Source organism: Orbicella faveolata, unplaced genomic scaffold (assembly GCF_042242905.1).
Source record: "Orbicella faveolata isolate gen_17 unplaced genomic scaffold, um_ofav_v1 contig_24, whole genome shotgun sequence".
Taxonomy (NCBI): domain Eukaryota; kingdom Metazoa; phylum Cnidaria; class Anthozoa; order Scleractinia; family Merulinidae; genus Orbicella; species Orbicella faveolata.
The window spans coordinates 14,854,734-14,869,535 of record NW_028301552.1 but is presented as its reverse complement, the minus strand read 5'-3'; the positions used below and the strand labels follow the sequence as shown (position 1 = coordinate 14,869,535).

The 14,802-nt window shown below is 46.4% G+C and overlaps 1 non-coding gene and 1 pseudogene across 1 annotated transcript; one reads left to right on the top strand and one right to left on the bottom strand.

Moving 5' to 3' along the window:
• Positions 1–3,000: 3,000 nt before the first annotated feature.
• LOC149110544 (uncharacterized) lies at positions 3,001–4,651 on the bottom strand (annotated as a pseudogene).
• On the top strand, positions 4,485–4,556 carry Trnam-cau (transfer RNA methionine (anticodon CAU)). Its single transcript has one exon. It is a non-coding gene; the product is annotated as a tRNA-Met (tRNA).
• Positions 4,652–14,802: the final 10,151 nt, after the last annotated feature.

Genomic DNA, 14,802 nt, shown 5'->3' with positions numbered 1-14,802 from the left:
TCCGTAGAAACCGCCTTCAAGGACGAGATCTGGGAATACAAGCAACAAGCTAAAAGGATCGAACGTCCCGACAGAAAGTCAGACTACGTTTGGCACTGGTTGGAAAAGAGTCATGAGTACTTCTGTCTGTTTATTGGATGAACCTTTCAACACCGTGGTGGATTTGGATTCCCTGAAACGTTTGGACGTCTTGTACGCTTTCTACCACAAGTATTGGTGGTGTCGAAGGCAGATGTTCGGTTACTACAAATTGTGCAACGCCATTCTCAACAGACTGGCCTTACTGACGGTGGCCGTGAGTATCGTCTTGGGATCCGTGTGGAAAGATGGGTACACGGTGGTAGGAATGACGGCTTTTGCCACCTTACTGAAAGGATGGAACGATTTCAAGAAGTATTCGTTCAAGATGGACATGGCCCAATTCACTTACACGACGTACGAAAAGACGCTGACAGAACTCAGGAACTACGCTCTGGGTGGCGTGGAGGAATTGGATGGGTTTTTGACCAAGATGCAAACGTTGGACGACGTGGTGACGGATTTTACATCTCCCACGTACGACCGATACGTTCGAGACTACGCCCTACGATTTAGGCACGTGCCGCTATAAAAAATGACATCTCAGGCATCCTCTTCATTCAGAACCAACATGCCCAAGAGGTCGAGGAGAAAGAAAGCGTCTTCAAGAAGGCGTAAAACCGCTAAAACCACTAAAAGAAGACGGTACCAAAGGGGAGAAGGGATCGGCACTGTGGTGGCGGGTTTACCCAAGGCGGCTTGGGGTATCACCAAAGGCATAGAAAGCCTGAGAGCCAAACAAGAACGGGTGCATACCAAAAGGATGCAGGAACGAATGAGACGAGGTGAAAAAATTCCACACAAGGGCGAAGAGTTCCGATGCTCCATCATGTGAAAATAAAAGGACGAGACTAGCCGTCGTACACCTCACTCGACACCATGCGAGCACGGAGGAAGAGGAGACGAAGAAGGAGACAGAAAGGGGGTGATTTGGCGAGTATGATGAGAGCAGCGGGTTTGGGTTCTTTGGCTGGACCCTTCGGTTTAATGGACAAACATATCCATAAGAACAGGGGAAAGATCGAAGGAGTCTTACGCAGGATACCATTTCAAACGGCCTTCAGGCGTCGAGGAAAGCGATAAAAAGAGTACACCAATCCGCTCGTACGCATAAGTCCACGATGAAGCGGTTACGACGACAACGTCCTTTCCTGACGCGCGTCCTGAAAGAAGCCAATCGGAACAAACGTCAACGGATGTTACAAATCGCCGACAAAGATCAGATCAACGCCATCAGCGAGATGGTTCTCAATTTGCTGAAAAAGAGGATCCCCATCAACGCAACGACTTATGGGAAACTGAAAAGACATAAAAGGGTTCTGCGCGAAGTGGGTAGACGCAAAAACTCTCTCAAGCGTCGAAGAGAACATCTCCTCACCCAAAACGGAGCGGGGTTCTGGAGCGGTTTGCACGGTTGTTTCAAAGCATGTTGTGTACGGTGAAAGGACGCAGTGAGGACGGTTACCCGCTGGAGGGGATCGACGTCATACCCAATTTCCCACCGAGAGAAGACGAGTCCCACAATACCATTCCTAAACTTGTGCAGTTGTTGCAAGACGCCAATCGTCGCGAATCCCGATGGAAAGACTCGTACGAGTACTTGAACAAGAGGTACCACGACCTGTATCAAGAATACATGGCTTTAAAGTTCGGTGACTTCTGCCAAACCTGTCAAACGAAACGAGATACCACGCCGCCCGGTGGGTGCATCGAGTTGTGCAGGGAGTGTGGTAAAGGCAAGCGAACCGTTCGAAGTCTCGAACTCGAGTTGGAAAAGAAAGACGAATCCATACGGTACTGGCAAGACTGTTACGAGACGGCCTTGAGAGAATTGTCCGAGTTTCCTGACACGACCTTGAGTCAGAAGGTATGAACGAAGTCATGATGGTGCCCGTTCAAGAATTCAATCGTCTGCAAGATTATTACAAGGGGAAGATCAGCCAGAATGCCTTGTTGAACAAAGCCGGACGTCTGGCCGCCGAAGAACATCTCATCCTGAACGACAAACGCATCCCCGACAGCATGGCCGTCAAGATGACCAAACCCATCGCCTCCGAGGAAGGGAAACTGGTGAAACGTATACGGACGGGTAAAAGCGGTCCCATCTCGTACCAGGGAACGACAGAACCCGAAGGCATGGTCGACGCACCCGTCGAAACTCTGTTGAAACAGATCCTCAAGGGAGTCAACCAACCAGCCGCAGCCCCCGTGATCATCCCGCCACAACCCCTTTCTACGACAGGACTGAAAAAGGAGCTGAAAACCCCCATACCCTCCACGTCAGGTTTTAAAAAGGAGAAGAAAACCCCCAAACCTACCATTCCACCCAAACCAGTCACGCTAGGTAAAACTCCCCTATCGTCCAAGAAAAAAGCACCCATCTCCGATAGAGCCAGACGTGTACTGAAATCACTCGGTATCGACTACGACGACGGTGGTTACAGTCCCAAAGGCAAGGCAAAGAAGTACAAGAAGGTCAAACCGTCAGCCGCAGAAAAGTTACAAGCAGGGTGGGAAGATTTCGAAGACCCCTGGAGAAGGGGACTGGACTATGACTTGGATTAAGAAGAGGAAAAAGGCACCTCCACCCCCGAGGAGAAGTACCCGACGTCGCCGTCGCCAACGAGGGTATGGGATCGACATCCAAAAATGGTTGGCCAAGACTGGGATCGAGTTTCATTGGCCCGGTTATCAGTACATGGGACCTGGTACCAAACTGAAGAAACGTCTGGCGCGTGGAGACCCCGGGATCAACCGTCTGGACCGACTGGCCAAACAACACGACATTGACTATTCCAGGGCCAAGAACTTACAGGACAAATGGGATGCCGACACTAAGATGATCCAGGCCATCGACAAATTACCCGGACGTAAAACCATGACAGAACGCATTGTTAAGAAAATCATGCAAACCAAGAAACGTTGGAAATTGTAAAACCTTTTATTGTTGTTGTAATTAAAAGTTACACACGCTTTGTTGTTTTTCAAAAAAGAGTCTCTTTTTTTTCTTTAAGACGAAAATAAATAACGTTCCAATTGATCCATAAAGTCGTTGGAGACTGGGAGATGACACAAGTTCTGCTCTACTGTGTCTTCGCGCTCGAACTGCGCGAACCATCTACCCATGTCGTGAAGCATGGATGTCATCTGATCCAGCTCCCTAGCCACTTCTACGATCCTCTCTTCCATTTCCTGTTCTTTTCGTATTCGTTTCCGTCTTTCCTGCATTTGAGTCACTCTATTTTCTTCTGCCTTTTTTCTATTTTTTCTGATTTCGGAAAGTCTCCGTTTTACAGGGTCTTCTGACTCTGACTCTGACTCTGAGCCTGATGAAGGGTTGGAGGCAGAGGAGGAGGAGGAATAAGACAATCGTCTCCCACGACGTTTCGGTGGAGGGTCTTCTGGTTCCGCTAACGCGCGTTCCAACTCTGCCACCAACCCTTCATCAGGCTCAGAGTCAGAGTCAGAGGAGGAGGAGGAATAAGACAATCGTCTCCCACGGCGTTGCGGTGGGGGTGATGCTGGTAGTGTTGCAGTAGTGGTGTTTGTGCTCTTATCGGCGGCGGTCGTGGTGGAGGCGTAGGTGATGGCGCTTTCATTAGAAGTGGCCGTGGTGATGGATGATGATGATGATGATGTTATCGAGCAACCCGGAAACAAACCTCTAAGAATTTCATCCGGATCATACATATCCTCATTCCTCACCTCACGCCTCTTGTCCTTGCGTCGGTCCCAACGTCTTCTTTCTTGTTCTCGAGCTTTTTCTGGGTTTTTCCTCCTCCACTCTCGTTTGTACTCGAACTTTGTCGGGGTTTTTCCTCCTCCACTCTCTTTTGTACTCTCTAGCTCTTTCTGGGTTCCTCTTACTCCACCCTGGGGTTTTTGCGGTGGGCCTGAAATCGATCAACACAATACGGGCTCTAAACAGACTCTGAAGAATCTCATTCCGATCGTGCGTGTTGCCCTTCCCTTCCCAACGATTTAGTGCATCGCGCGCCATGTCGTACATACTTGTCTTGTCCTTGCGTCGAGCACAATATCGTCTCTTCTGTTCTCGAACTTTCTCAGGATTCTTCTTTTTCCACTCTCTTACAATCTCTCTTGTTTTCACTCTTTCGTTTTAACGCTTCGGTGGAGCTGGCAGGCATGGTCTTTCGTAATGGACGGTCAATACAAGTTCTAAAATGGGTGTGGAAAAGGTCATAAGATTATTCATTAATATCTCAGCAAATATTTACAGGAGAATAATCTACTATATCTCATTTAAAAGAGCATAAAAAATACTCTCTAGAAAAAAAGTTTTCCTTCATGGAAGCTAGTAGTAATTTTTAAACAATTTAAATAAATTAAACTTCACAAAAAAAAAAAAAAAAAAAACACACTCCGATTTTTTTATTTCTAATAAAGGCAGGGTGGCGCAGTGGAAGCGCGTTGGGCTCATAACCCAGAGGTCCGAGGATCGAAACCTCGCCCCGCCCATTTTTAATTCACATTTCTTTTTACACGTTTGGTAATCTAAAAAAAAAAAAATCACAAAAAAAAATCACAAAAAAATCACAAAAAAAAAATCTCGCATTTCCGTCACCATGGCAACAGCCAGTTGAATATTAACTCGAATCGAGTTACGCATCTTTTCGAAAAGTGTGTTTACTCAACAAAACGAAGCTTTTTTCCAAAGTTCCTGAGCTCTACGATCCCAAAAACGATTCAAGACACATAATTCAAGAATTATTTGAGATTGCAAACGGAAAAACGGCGGTCCGAAGGGAATTTGAATTTGAATTTGAATTTGAGTAGCACATGGCGAAGGTCATGCAAGCTCACTTACCTAAAATTTTCGCTTCTAATTTCTTGCTAACCGTAAAATTACATTCGTATTTACTTCAAATTTCTTGCTAACCGTAAAATTACATTCGTATTTACTTCAAATACCTTTAGGACGTTGAAATGATGCACTTGACTTGACTTGACTTGACTTGACTTGAGTGATTTCGCAATGTCGTCGTCATGTAAGCCACATTGAAGCATTCCACGTGAAACTAGTCATGTGAAGATCGGGGACGGCGCGGATTCGCCTTATAAAGATCTGCCCAACCAAGTCATGTGTTAACCAGACCCAGGGGATAGGGGGGTATACCCCCCACTCGGTCGGAGACTGGGGGCGGGTTGAGTGGGGATTACCCCCTATACCTCTCTCAGTCGGAGATTGGGGGCGGGTCGAGTGAGGGTTACCCCCTATACCTCTCTCAGTCGGAGACTGGGGCGGGTCGAGTGGGAGTTACCCCTATACCTCTCTCAGTCGGAGACTGGGGCGGGTCGAGTGAGGGTTACCCCCTATACCTCTCTCAGTCGGAGACTGGGGCAGGTCGAGTGGGGGTTACCCCCTATACCTCTCTCAGTCGGAGACTGGGGCGGGTCGAGTGGGGGTTACCCCCTATACCCCCACTCGGTCGGAGACTGGACCCCGTTTCACCGTAGGTATAAAAAAGATCGGTTCGAACCGTTCAAGTCACTCTGAGTTTTTGACTTGTATCGAGCGCTGGAAAAAAATCATGGCACAAGAGCTGACAGACGAGGAGATGAACCAACAGATGGATCAACATGAATCAGTGACCGATGAAGAGATGAACCAACTTACGGATCAATATGAAGCAGTGAGTATGACGTGTACCCTATGTAAGAAAGTCATCTTTAGAACTCTAACCCTAATCTTTTTCATAGAATTACTGGGATTGGTTACCTCCCGAGGTGCAGACTTACATTCTCCATTTACGAGAGGCCCAGGCTCTCGTCGAGACACGCGAACGTTTAATCAGGCGAGAGCTTTGTAACGAGATACGCACCTTCGCCAAGATCAAAGCATCATGGGACCATGGCCCAATCAAAGTGGTTCAACGGATATGCTCACGAAATGGAAATAGGGAAATGCGCATGTACGGAACCTACGTGGACCAATACAACAACTGTATAAGAACCGTATTGTTAGGGTTGTTTAGGCCAGGAATGGTACCCATACCCATACCCATTCATAGAGTTACTGGGATTGGTTTCCGGAAGAACTAAAGCGTTACGTACTTGACTTAGCAACTCGGCAACACATACGCTCTAACCCTAATCTTTCTTTCATAGAGTTACTGGGATTGGTTACCGGAAGAACTAAAGCGTTACGTACTTGACTTAGCAACTCGGCAACACATACGCGATAGAAGGAAAAATTATCGACTGAGAAACCTTCACAGAGAAATCTCGAAATATGGCGAACTGAAAAGACAATGGTTTTACGGGCACATAGAACTACGACCGTCTAAAAGCTGCACAAACTTCTGTAATTGTCGCGTGGATCCTGAAATATATGGATATTGGCCAAATACATGGACATTGTATGGTGGATTATGGCGGATTATGGCGGATTACCAACAAGCGTGACGAGAAAAGGAGTTTCTATCTAGGAAGTAGTTTCAGGAACGCATTAGACAACTTAGAAAAACCAACCCGCGAAGTTGCCCGCTTCTTTTCGGAGACCCGACAATAAAAACTGCCTAATTAAAAAACGTTGTGTTTGTTGTCTTTTACAGAACAGACGGACCTACGACGAAGCCTTCCCCTTCGACGACCGAGTGATGATCCAAACCGGAGGTGGTAACAATACAAGACCCCTCCTAGACTTCGACTTAAGACCCATAGGTGCTCGACGTCACTGGAGAAACGTCCTCCACAAACAACGGTACGAAGCCACGCTCAGACAACACAGAGACGTGACTTGCGAGGACAATCTAGGCCAAGAATTGACTCGGGCCCTTCAACGATCCGTCGAGCAACAAATCGCTCAGGATCCTACCCTGACACCCGACTCCACGGTCCATTTCACCATGCAGTCCAGTGCCTTCACGCACGCCTTTCAGTCCACCACCTTCACCGTGCGCGAATTCGAAGAAGGGAGTGAAAGACTAAACACTTATCTCCAGTCTCTCGCGGCCAAACTCAACTCCAACGAAGAATTCACCCCCGACGACACGTTTACCATGGAAACCACTTTCATACGTACCCCAGGTCGTGGCAGCGGGAACGGAAAACGATACAAGCCGAGTTGCGCCGCTGTGCGGGGAATCGTCAAACGGTCGCGCGTGACCATCCAAAACAAAGACACTCTCTGCTGCGCCCGAGCCATCGTCACCATGAAAGCCTGGGTAGACGCGAACGAGAATTCGCGTGACCAAGATTACCACAATCTCAAACAGGGACGACCCGTCCAAGAGCGATTGGCCCAAGACCTCCACCGTCGAGCCAACGTTCCCGAAGGACCCTGTGGCATTCCCGAACTGCAAAAGTTTCAGGCCGCCTTACCTGGCTACCAGCTCAAAGTCATGTCCATCGACCCACCCCACATGATCATCTACGCGGGACCCGAACCCTCGACCAAGATCATTCGTCTCGTCGAAGAAGGCGATCACTACGACGGATGCAATTCGTTCAAGGGATTCCTCGGCAAATCCTACTTCTGCGACGAATGCAATCGAGGCTACGATCACGACGACTTTAAAAATCATCCCTGCCTCGGTCAATGGTGTCCCGCCTGCAAACGAAAGGACTGTCCCGATTTCATCGAGAAAAAACGACCCCTAGCGCCAGGCAAGTTTCCCGAACCCACCGAGATCTGCCGATTGTGTCACAGACAATTCTTCGGTGACCGATGCTACAACGACCACTTGCAACGGCGGAGTCTCAGCATCCCCTCAATCTGCGACACTCACAAAAAGTGTGAGAAGTGTTGCCAAGTCTACGAATGTAAACGCAGGACAGGACAAGGAGGTAGTCGTCGTTCCCCCGATCACAAGTGCGAATGGGGCGAATGCAGCATCTGCGAAAAACAAGTCCATCTGCCGACGCACCGTTGTTACATCCAACGTCTCCCCGAAGACGAAGACGAGCCCAAAAAGAAACTCGTCCCCCGCGACAAAGTCAACGGTCGACCCTTCGAAGAATCCGGTCCCGACGATCCAGACACGAGCGTCTTGGTAGACAGAGATCCGCCCCTTCAAGTGTACTGCGACTTCGAAGCCATCACCGACGCCGAAGGGAATCAGACCCCCATTCTACTCTGCCTGGAGGACGACGAAAATGAGATATGCTACTCCTTCTACGGGCCCAACTGCACCGCCGACATGTTCGACCAACTCGAATCCCTCGCCGTCGACCAGGACAATGACGAACGGAACGTCATCGTCCTCTTTCACAATCTCAAAGGCTACGACGGGATGTTCATCCTGCAACACTGTTACGCCACCCATCGAGAAGTCACCGGCCAAATCACCGTCGGCACCAAGATACTGTCCCTAAAATCCGACAGACTGACTTTCAAAGATTCCCTCTGCTTTCTCCCGTTCCCGCTGGCCAACTTTCCCGCCACCTTCGGAATCCAGGAACTGCGCAAAGGATTCTTCCCGCACAAATTCAACACCCTAGAAAACCAAGCGTACAAAGGTCCCATGCCACCGCGAGACATGTACGATCCCGACGGCATGTCCGCCAAAAAGAAAGCCGAGTTCGAACAGTGGTACCAAGAGAAAGTCGACAACGACTACCATTTCGTACTAAGGGAAGAAATGGAAGCCTACTGCGAGTCGGACGTCAAACTCCTCAAAGCGGGCTGTCAAAAGTTCCGGCAAGAATTCAAAGAAAAAGCCGACTTTGATCCCATGGAGAAATGCGTCACCATCGCCTCCGCCTGCAACCGATTCTGGCGCAAGAAACTCGTCCCGATCAACACCATCGCCTCCAGACCCCCGCGAGGATGGCACGGGGCCCGATCCAATCAGTCCGTCGAAGCCCTGAAATGGCTAGCCTGGCAAGAACACTCGTTGCAACGCACGGGTCAAGGCGATCGTATCCTTACGGTGCGAAACGGGGGTGAAGTCCGACTAGCCGGTCATCTCGTGGACGGATACGATCCGACCACTCGAACCGTCTACGAATTCCACGGATGTCTATGGCACGGATGTCCTCGCTGTTTCCCGACCCATCGAGACCGATATCCCATCTGTCACGCCGATCGCACCATGCAGGAAGTCTACGAGGCCACACTCCGCAAACACGACCTTCTCAGTCGCCAAGGTTACCAGCTCTGCATCAAGTGGGAATGCGACTGGAACCTAGAAGTCAAAACCGACCCTGATCTCAGCCAGTTTCTAGACACGTTCGAAATCGTCAAACCGCTCGAACCCCGAGAAGCTTTCTTCGGAGGGCGCACGAACGCCGTCAAACTGCATCACGTGGCCGACGGGGCTCGAGGAGAACAAATCAAGTACGTCGACGTGACGTCGCTCTACCCCTGGGTCAACAAGGGAAGCGACTACCCCGTAGGACACCCACAAATCATCGTCAACCCCGACGATCAAGACATCCATTACTACTTCGGCATGGCCAAAGTGGACATACTACCACCTCACGAACTTTACCATCCCGTTCTACCTTTTCGGCACAGGGGTAAACTCACCTTCCCACTCTGCCGATCGTGCGTGGAAGACGAAATGACCAAACCCCTCCTTGAGAAATCGCCTCGTTGCCCTCACACGTCCGAGCAACGCACGCTACGAGGGACCTGGTGCACCCCCGAAATCGAGAAAGCCGTTGCCATGGGATACACGCTCATCAAGATCCACGAAGTCTACCATTTCCCGCCAGAACAACGCCGTAGAGGACTCTGCCGATTACGTGAACACCTGGCTAAAAATCAAACAGGAATCCTCCGGCTACCCGAGCTGGTGTCACACCCCCCAAGACAAGACACGGTACGTGCAACAATACCGCCAGAAAGAAGGCATCGCTCTCGATCCGGCCATGATCCAGAAAAATCCCGGACGCAAAGCCACCGCCAAACTCATGCTCAACTCCTTCTGGGGCAAGTTCGGCGAAAACCTACACAAACCCACTACCGAAGTCGTCTACACCGCAGCGCAACTCTTCGCCCTCGTTTCCAATCACTTCAACGACATAAAACAAGTCAAAATCGCTAACGACGAAGCCCTAGAGGTCGTCTACGCCGAGCTCAAAGACAATCAACCCGATAACGGACGAATCAACATCTTCGTCGCCGCTTTCACCACCTGCTGGGCTCGGCTCAAATTATACAGCTACCTGGAACTGTTAAAGCAACAAGTTCTCTACTTTGACACCGATTCCGTCATCTACTCGCACAAACCAGGTCAAGCCGACGTTCCGCTAGGCGATTACCTCGGAGAGATGACTAACGAATTGGACGACGGTGATTACATCATCGATTTCACCTCAGCAGGACCCAAGAATTATGGGTACAAGACAAAAAATGGAAAAGTGTGCTGTAAGGTGCGTGGCTTCTCCCTCAATGTACGAGGATCCAGGCAACTCAACTATGACGTCATGAAACAAAATCTCCTCGACGAACTCGAACAACCTCTCGAGGACGGTGGACGACGCAACATCCCCGTCGTCAACCCCAACTTCTTCTACAGAAACCCAGCCACCAAACATCTCAAGGTCATCACACGCACCAAACGCTACGGACTCGTCTTCAACAAACGCGTCAGAGACACGAACACTTTCAAATCGTTTCCATACGGATACACACCCATGTAACTTCCTGTAAAAATCAATAAAAATCAATTGTTAAAACTCACTTCCTGTCTATCGCCTTATTTGGACATGTTGCCCTTATTTGGGCATGGGCGCCATGTTTGACCCCCCTGGACGCCATCTTGTTTATGCAAATCGAAAATACTGCCCTCTGATTGGTCGAGAGCCTTTTTTAATGATATGCATCGCCTCCTGATTGGTTACGGCCCCTATAAGCGTGCTTTACTACTGACGTCATAACCAAATTTTCTCGGCTTGATGGGTTTACCCAAATTTCTAAGGTATGGGGCTCTGCTCGCGCACCTTTGGTGCGCGGGAGCTCCGCTATTACTTCATAGTTCTGTGCAAGTGTGGCCAAATAGTCATAAGCCTAGCTTATTTGCAAACAGTTCACATTTTCATTGTCACTTGAAAGGAAAATAATTTGTGTACTTCATACACTGGTGTGTGGTGAAGTATTAAATTAACGAATTGAATAAAATGCTCAGGACATTTTTGTTATGGTTTGGTGAGTTTTAAAATATGTTTTAAATGTGTTTATGGAGAGACGGTTAATATGCGGACGCCCGAGGGAACACCCAACAAAACCAAAAAACCAGCTAGGGTGACAAGTTCCTACTTCAGTGCAACGAAATACGTAAGGCAGTACATAATACATAAGCCTGTTGGATTTTTACTGTTATTTCATAAACATTAGGTTTCTTTTATGGAACTAAAGAGCATCCAGTGATTCATAGTATGCGATTTACTGCAACCATTTTCAGACCACAGGGGAATCCGGTCATTTCGCCTGAAAACTGGTTCGCCCGTAGTAAAAGTCGGTTTCAAACACCAAATATATAAACCTGTTATCGCCCAAGACATATATTTTTCGTTCCATACATCCACACATCTATTACTGAGCCAAAGCGGCAGACGAGCCAATACGTACTTCTCGACATTTTTCACATCCACAGTTCCAAGTGAACGGGCTTTCGGGCATACTTTGAAATGGTTCTTGAGGAAATTTGTAAAGCCTAAGACGAAGGAAGAGCTAATTGCGGGAATTAAGGCCTTTTTGTCCGCAGTAACCCCTACGATGTGCACCAGATACGTCAGACATATTGACAAAGTTGTTCCAGTTGTAATTGCAAGGAGGGGAACTGCATCTGGATACTAGCAACTGGTCAGGAAAGATACAGCTGCAATCATGGACAAAAGTGTTGACACATTTCAGCAAAACAAACGCTTTCTATCGGCCTCCTTCTGTAATTTCAAAAAACATCTTTTTTGCCGAAAGAAAAACCCCCCTCTCCCCCTTTTCAATGCTGAAATAGGCTCTGTGGACACCGTCACGTGGTTACAACATTGAAAAGGGGAGATAGGGTCGGAATGTGTAAATTGGAGATTGAAAAACTCACACGTTCAACAAAACAGGTCTCTTTCGGGGAGTGTTGCAACTGTTTTTGTCCATGATTGTTGATACACAGTGTAGATCCTAAATTACATGCTAGTAGTGTGTGGTTGCTGTAAGGTACCATTTGCAGAGTTAACTAGACAGAAAAACATATCGAACATTTTTCAGGGGATCATACTTGGGGTTGAAAATACCCACGCAAAGTTTAAACTATTTTGAGTTCAAGCATTGCTGTTGAAGTGGACAAACTACGGAAAAACCATGTCAAAACAGTGTGAATTGAGAGAACTTGGCGACTAAATTGTTAGCAACTGATGTAATCTTGTGTAAGAGGTACATTTACTTACTCTTAACTTTCCTGTTGTCATGGTTATCATATTTTCCAAAGAGTTAAGTCAAACAGGATGTTGAGGTTTCTGCTTTGGCCAAAAATAAATACAATCAATTAACCAAGTGTGTCTTTTTAAGGTAATTCCCCAGAAAAAAAGACTGTTAATAGATTTTTGTTCAAACTTTGTCTGCTGAATATTTATCATATGAGAACTTTAATTACAAAATAAAAAGGGGGGGTGCCCATGCTCGTTAAGGAGCAGTGAGACATTGAAAATGTCCCATTTTGGCATTACTTAATGCTTATTACAAGAGCTCATTCCAAGTTATTGTAAAATCTTTGTGAGCCCAGACTCATGAAAACATGCCTCAAACTGCAGTCAATACTTGTTTCTGATGTAACTAAACTTTTTAAGTTTGACTTTGACAGACAGCTGAATCCTTGTTAAAATATTGGAACCAAATTGCTTGCCACAGCTATCAAACTGCAAAATAGAAACGACTACGGTGCACTGCTATTTTCCTTGTTTCTTCAATTTTCAGCAATAGAAATCAGATCAGTCTTTTCTCACACAAAGCTAGTGATTAGTTGATTAAAACGAATGGAAAAGAAATTGGGGTGCCAAAGCTCGTAAGTGAGCTATAGCCATTTTTCAACTGACAGAACTCAATATCAAGGCAAATCTGCCATGTTTTCAATGTGCACGTGCACGAGTGCGTGCTAGTGACGCTATAAATCATGTGCACTAAGGATGTGCAATGCAAATGCAAGGAATCACCTTAACCCAGAGATTGCAAAAGCAATCCGAGGGTTTATGTTGTGGATATTTTATGTAAGCCAGCAAACAAGTGTGATGTATCCATGAAAAGAGTTCTACAGTCAAACATGTATTAAGCAGACCCCATATAAAGTGAACACCCTCTATTACTTTGACAACAGTGCAAGTCCCATTTTTTTCTTTCCTTACATTCTTAAGCCACTGGTCTTATTCTTTCCTTGTTTAACACTTTTTTTTTGCCAGAAGCCAATGAAGTAACTTGTATAACTAGACTAACCTGTAAGCCACACATCTCTGCAAATGCGGACCTATCTTTTTATGAAAAGAGTAATTCCATTTTATGCAAAGGTTAGCTCATGTCAATCACCATTCATTGGAAATCTACAGGTTTGCTCATAGAGTACTTTAATTTTAACTTTTGTACAATGCATATCAGAAAGGCAATTTCCATGTTCTTTTATTTTTATACCAAAGACATAAGTTTAACTGCCACAACTTAAATAATTAAGTGAACCTAATGAATACTTCAACAATAAAAGCCCACCTTGTGAGCTTGTACATGTATGTAAGTTAAATGTTGCCAAATGACGGTATACTGTTCTTCACTGCTGCACAATAGGACAATATCAGAATGGTTATTTCCATAAATATTCTTACTTTTCATGCCACAGACAAGTTGAGCTGCCATAAATTACATACATTAAATTAATAAATACCTCTACAGTCAATGGAGGCCAAAATGCCCACGTTAGGGATTTCAAGTATTTTAAAGTGTTTGTAACTTGAATGATGCTAAAAGACAATTTTGTTTTGAAAAAGGGGGCCATCTCATGGGGAAACCATGGCTACACAACTGATACAAATTTGTAAATTTATGAATGTGCAGCATTCCTAGCCTGACTTTCAGCATCTTCTCTGCTCTGTTGATGGTGATGTTATTGCCTGACAAAGTCAAACAGATAGTGAATTTGATTGAAACAGCTGAAACTGTTGTGTCATTATGAGTGGATCAATATCTTTTCCTTTTGTCGTAGTTTTAGACCTGGGTGAATTTTAAATAGAAAAAGCAATATTTTGCCACGAGATGGTAGTTTGCAGCTATTTGGTGCAGAAGTCTCTCTTGGGAATAAGCTATGAGAGGATAAATCTGAAATTCACGCTATGATATTCTAAAATTTACTCAGCCCCAAATAATTGTTTTGTAAAATTAACATTCTTTTTTTGCTGACACCCATCTTTCTTTTCTTAAAAAGGCGTCAATTGCTTTCACGCACTCCTCTTTCCACACCCTTTCCTGTAACTTTGCTGGGACATCAGGATATTGCTCAAAAATGATTTCTTTAATTGCCCCAAGTTTATCTTGGTCAAGTGGTTGTAGGCTTGACCCACTACTATTAGAGCGCCCAGAGCAATTTCTGCCCTTTCGCTCTTCCGGAATGAACATCTCCAACAGGAGATCTTTTGCTAAATTACCCTTACTGCTGCTTAGCAGTACCGCCCTCTGTTTAAGGGTGGGTGTTATATAGCTAGAAAATATGGGCTCCTTTTGTTCACCATTATCCACTAGTGGTGCAGTTATTACAGTAGTGTGATCTGTTTGTCTATCGACAG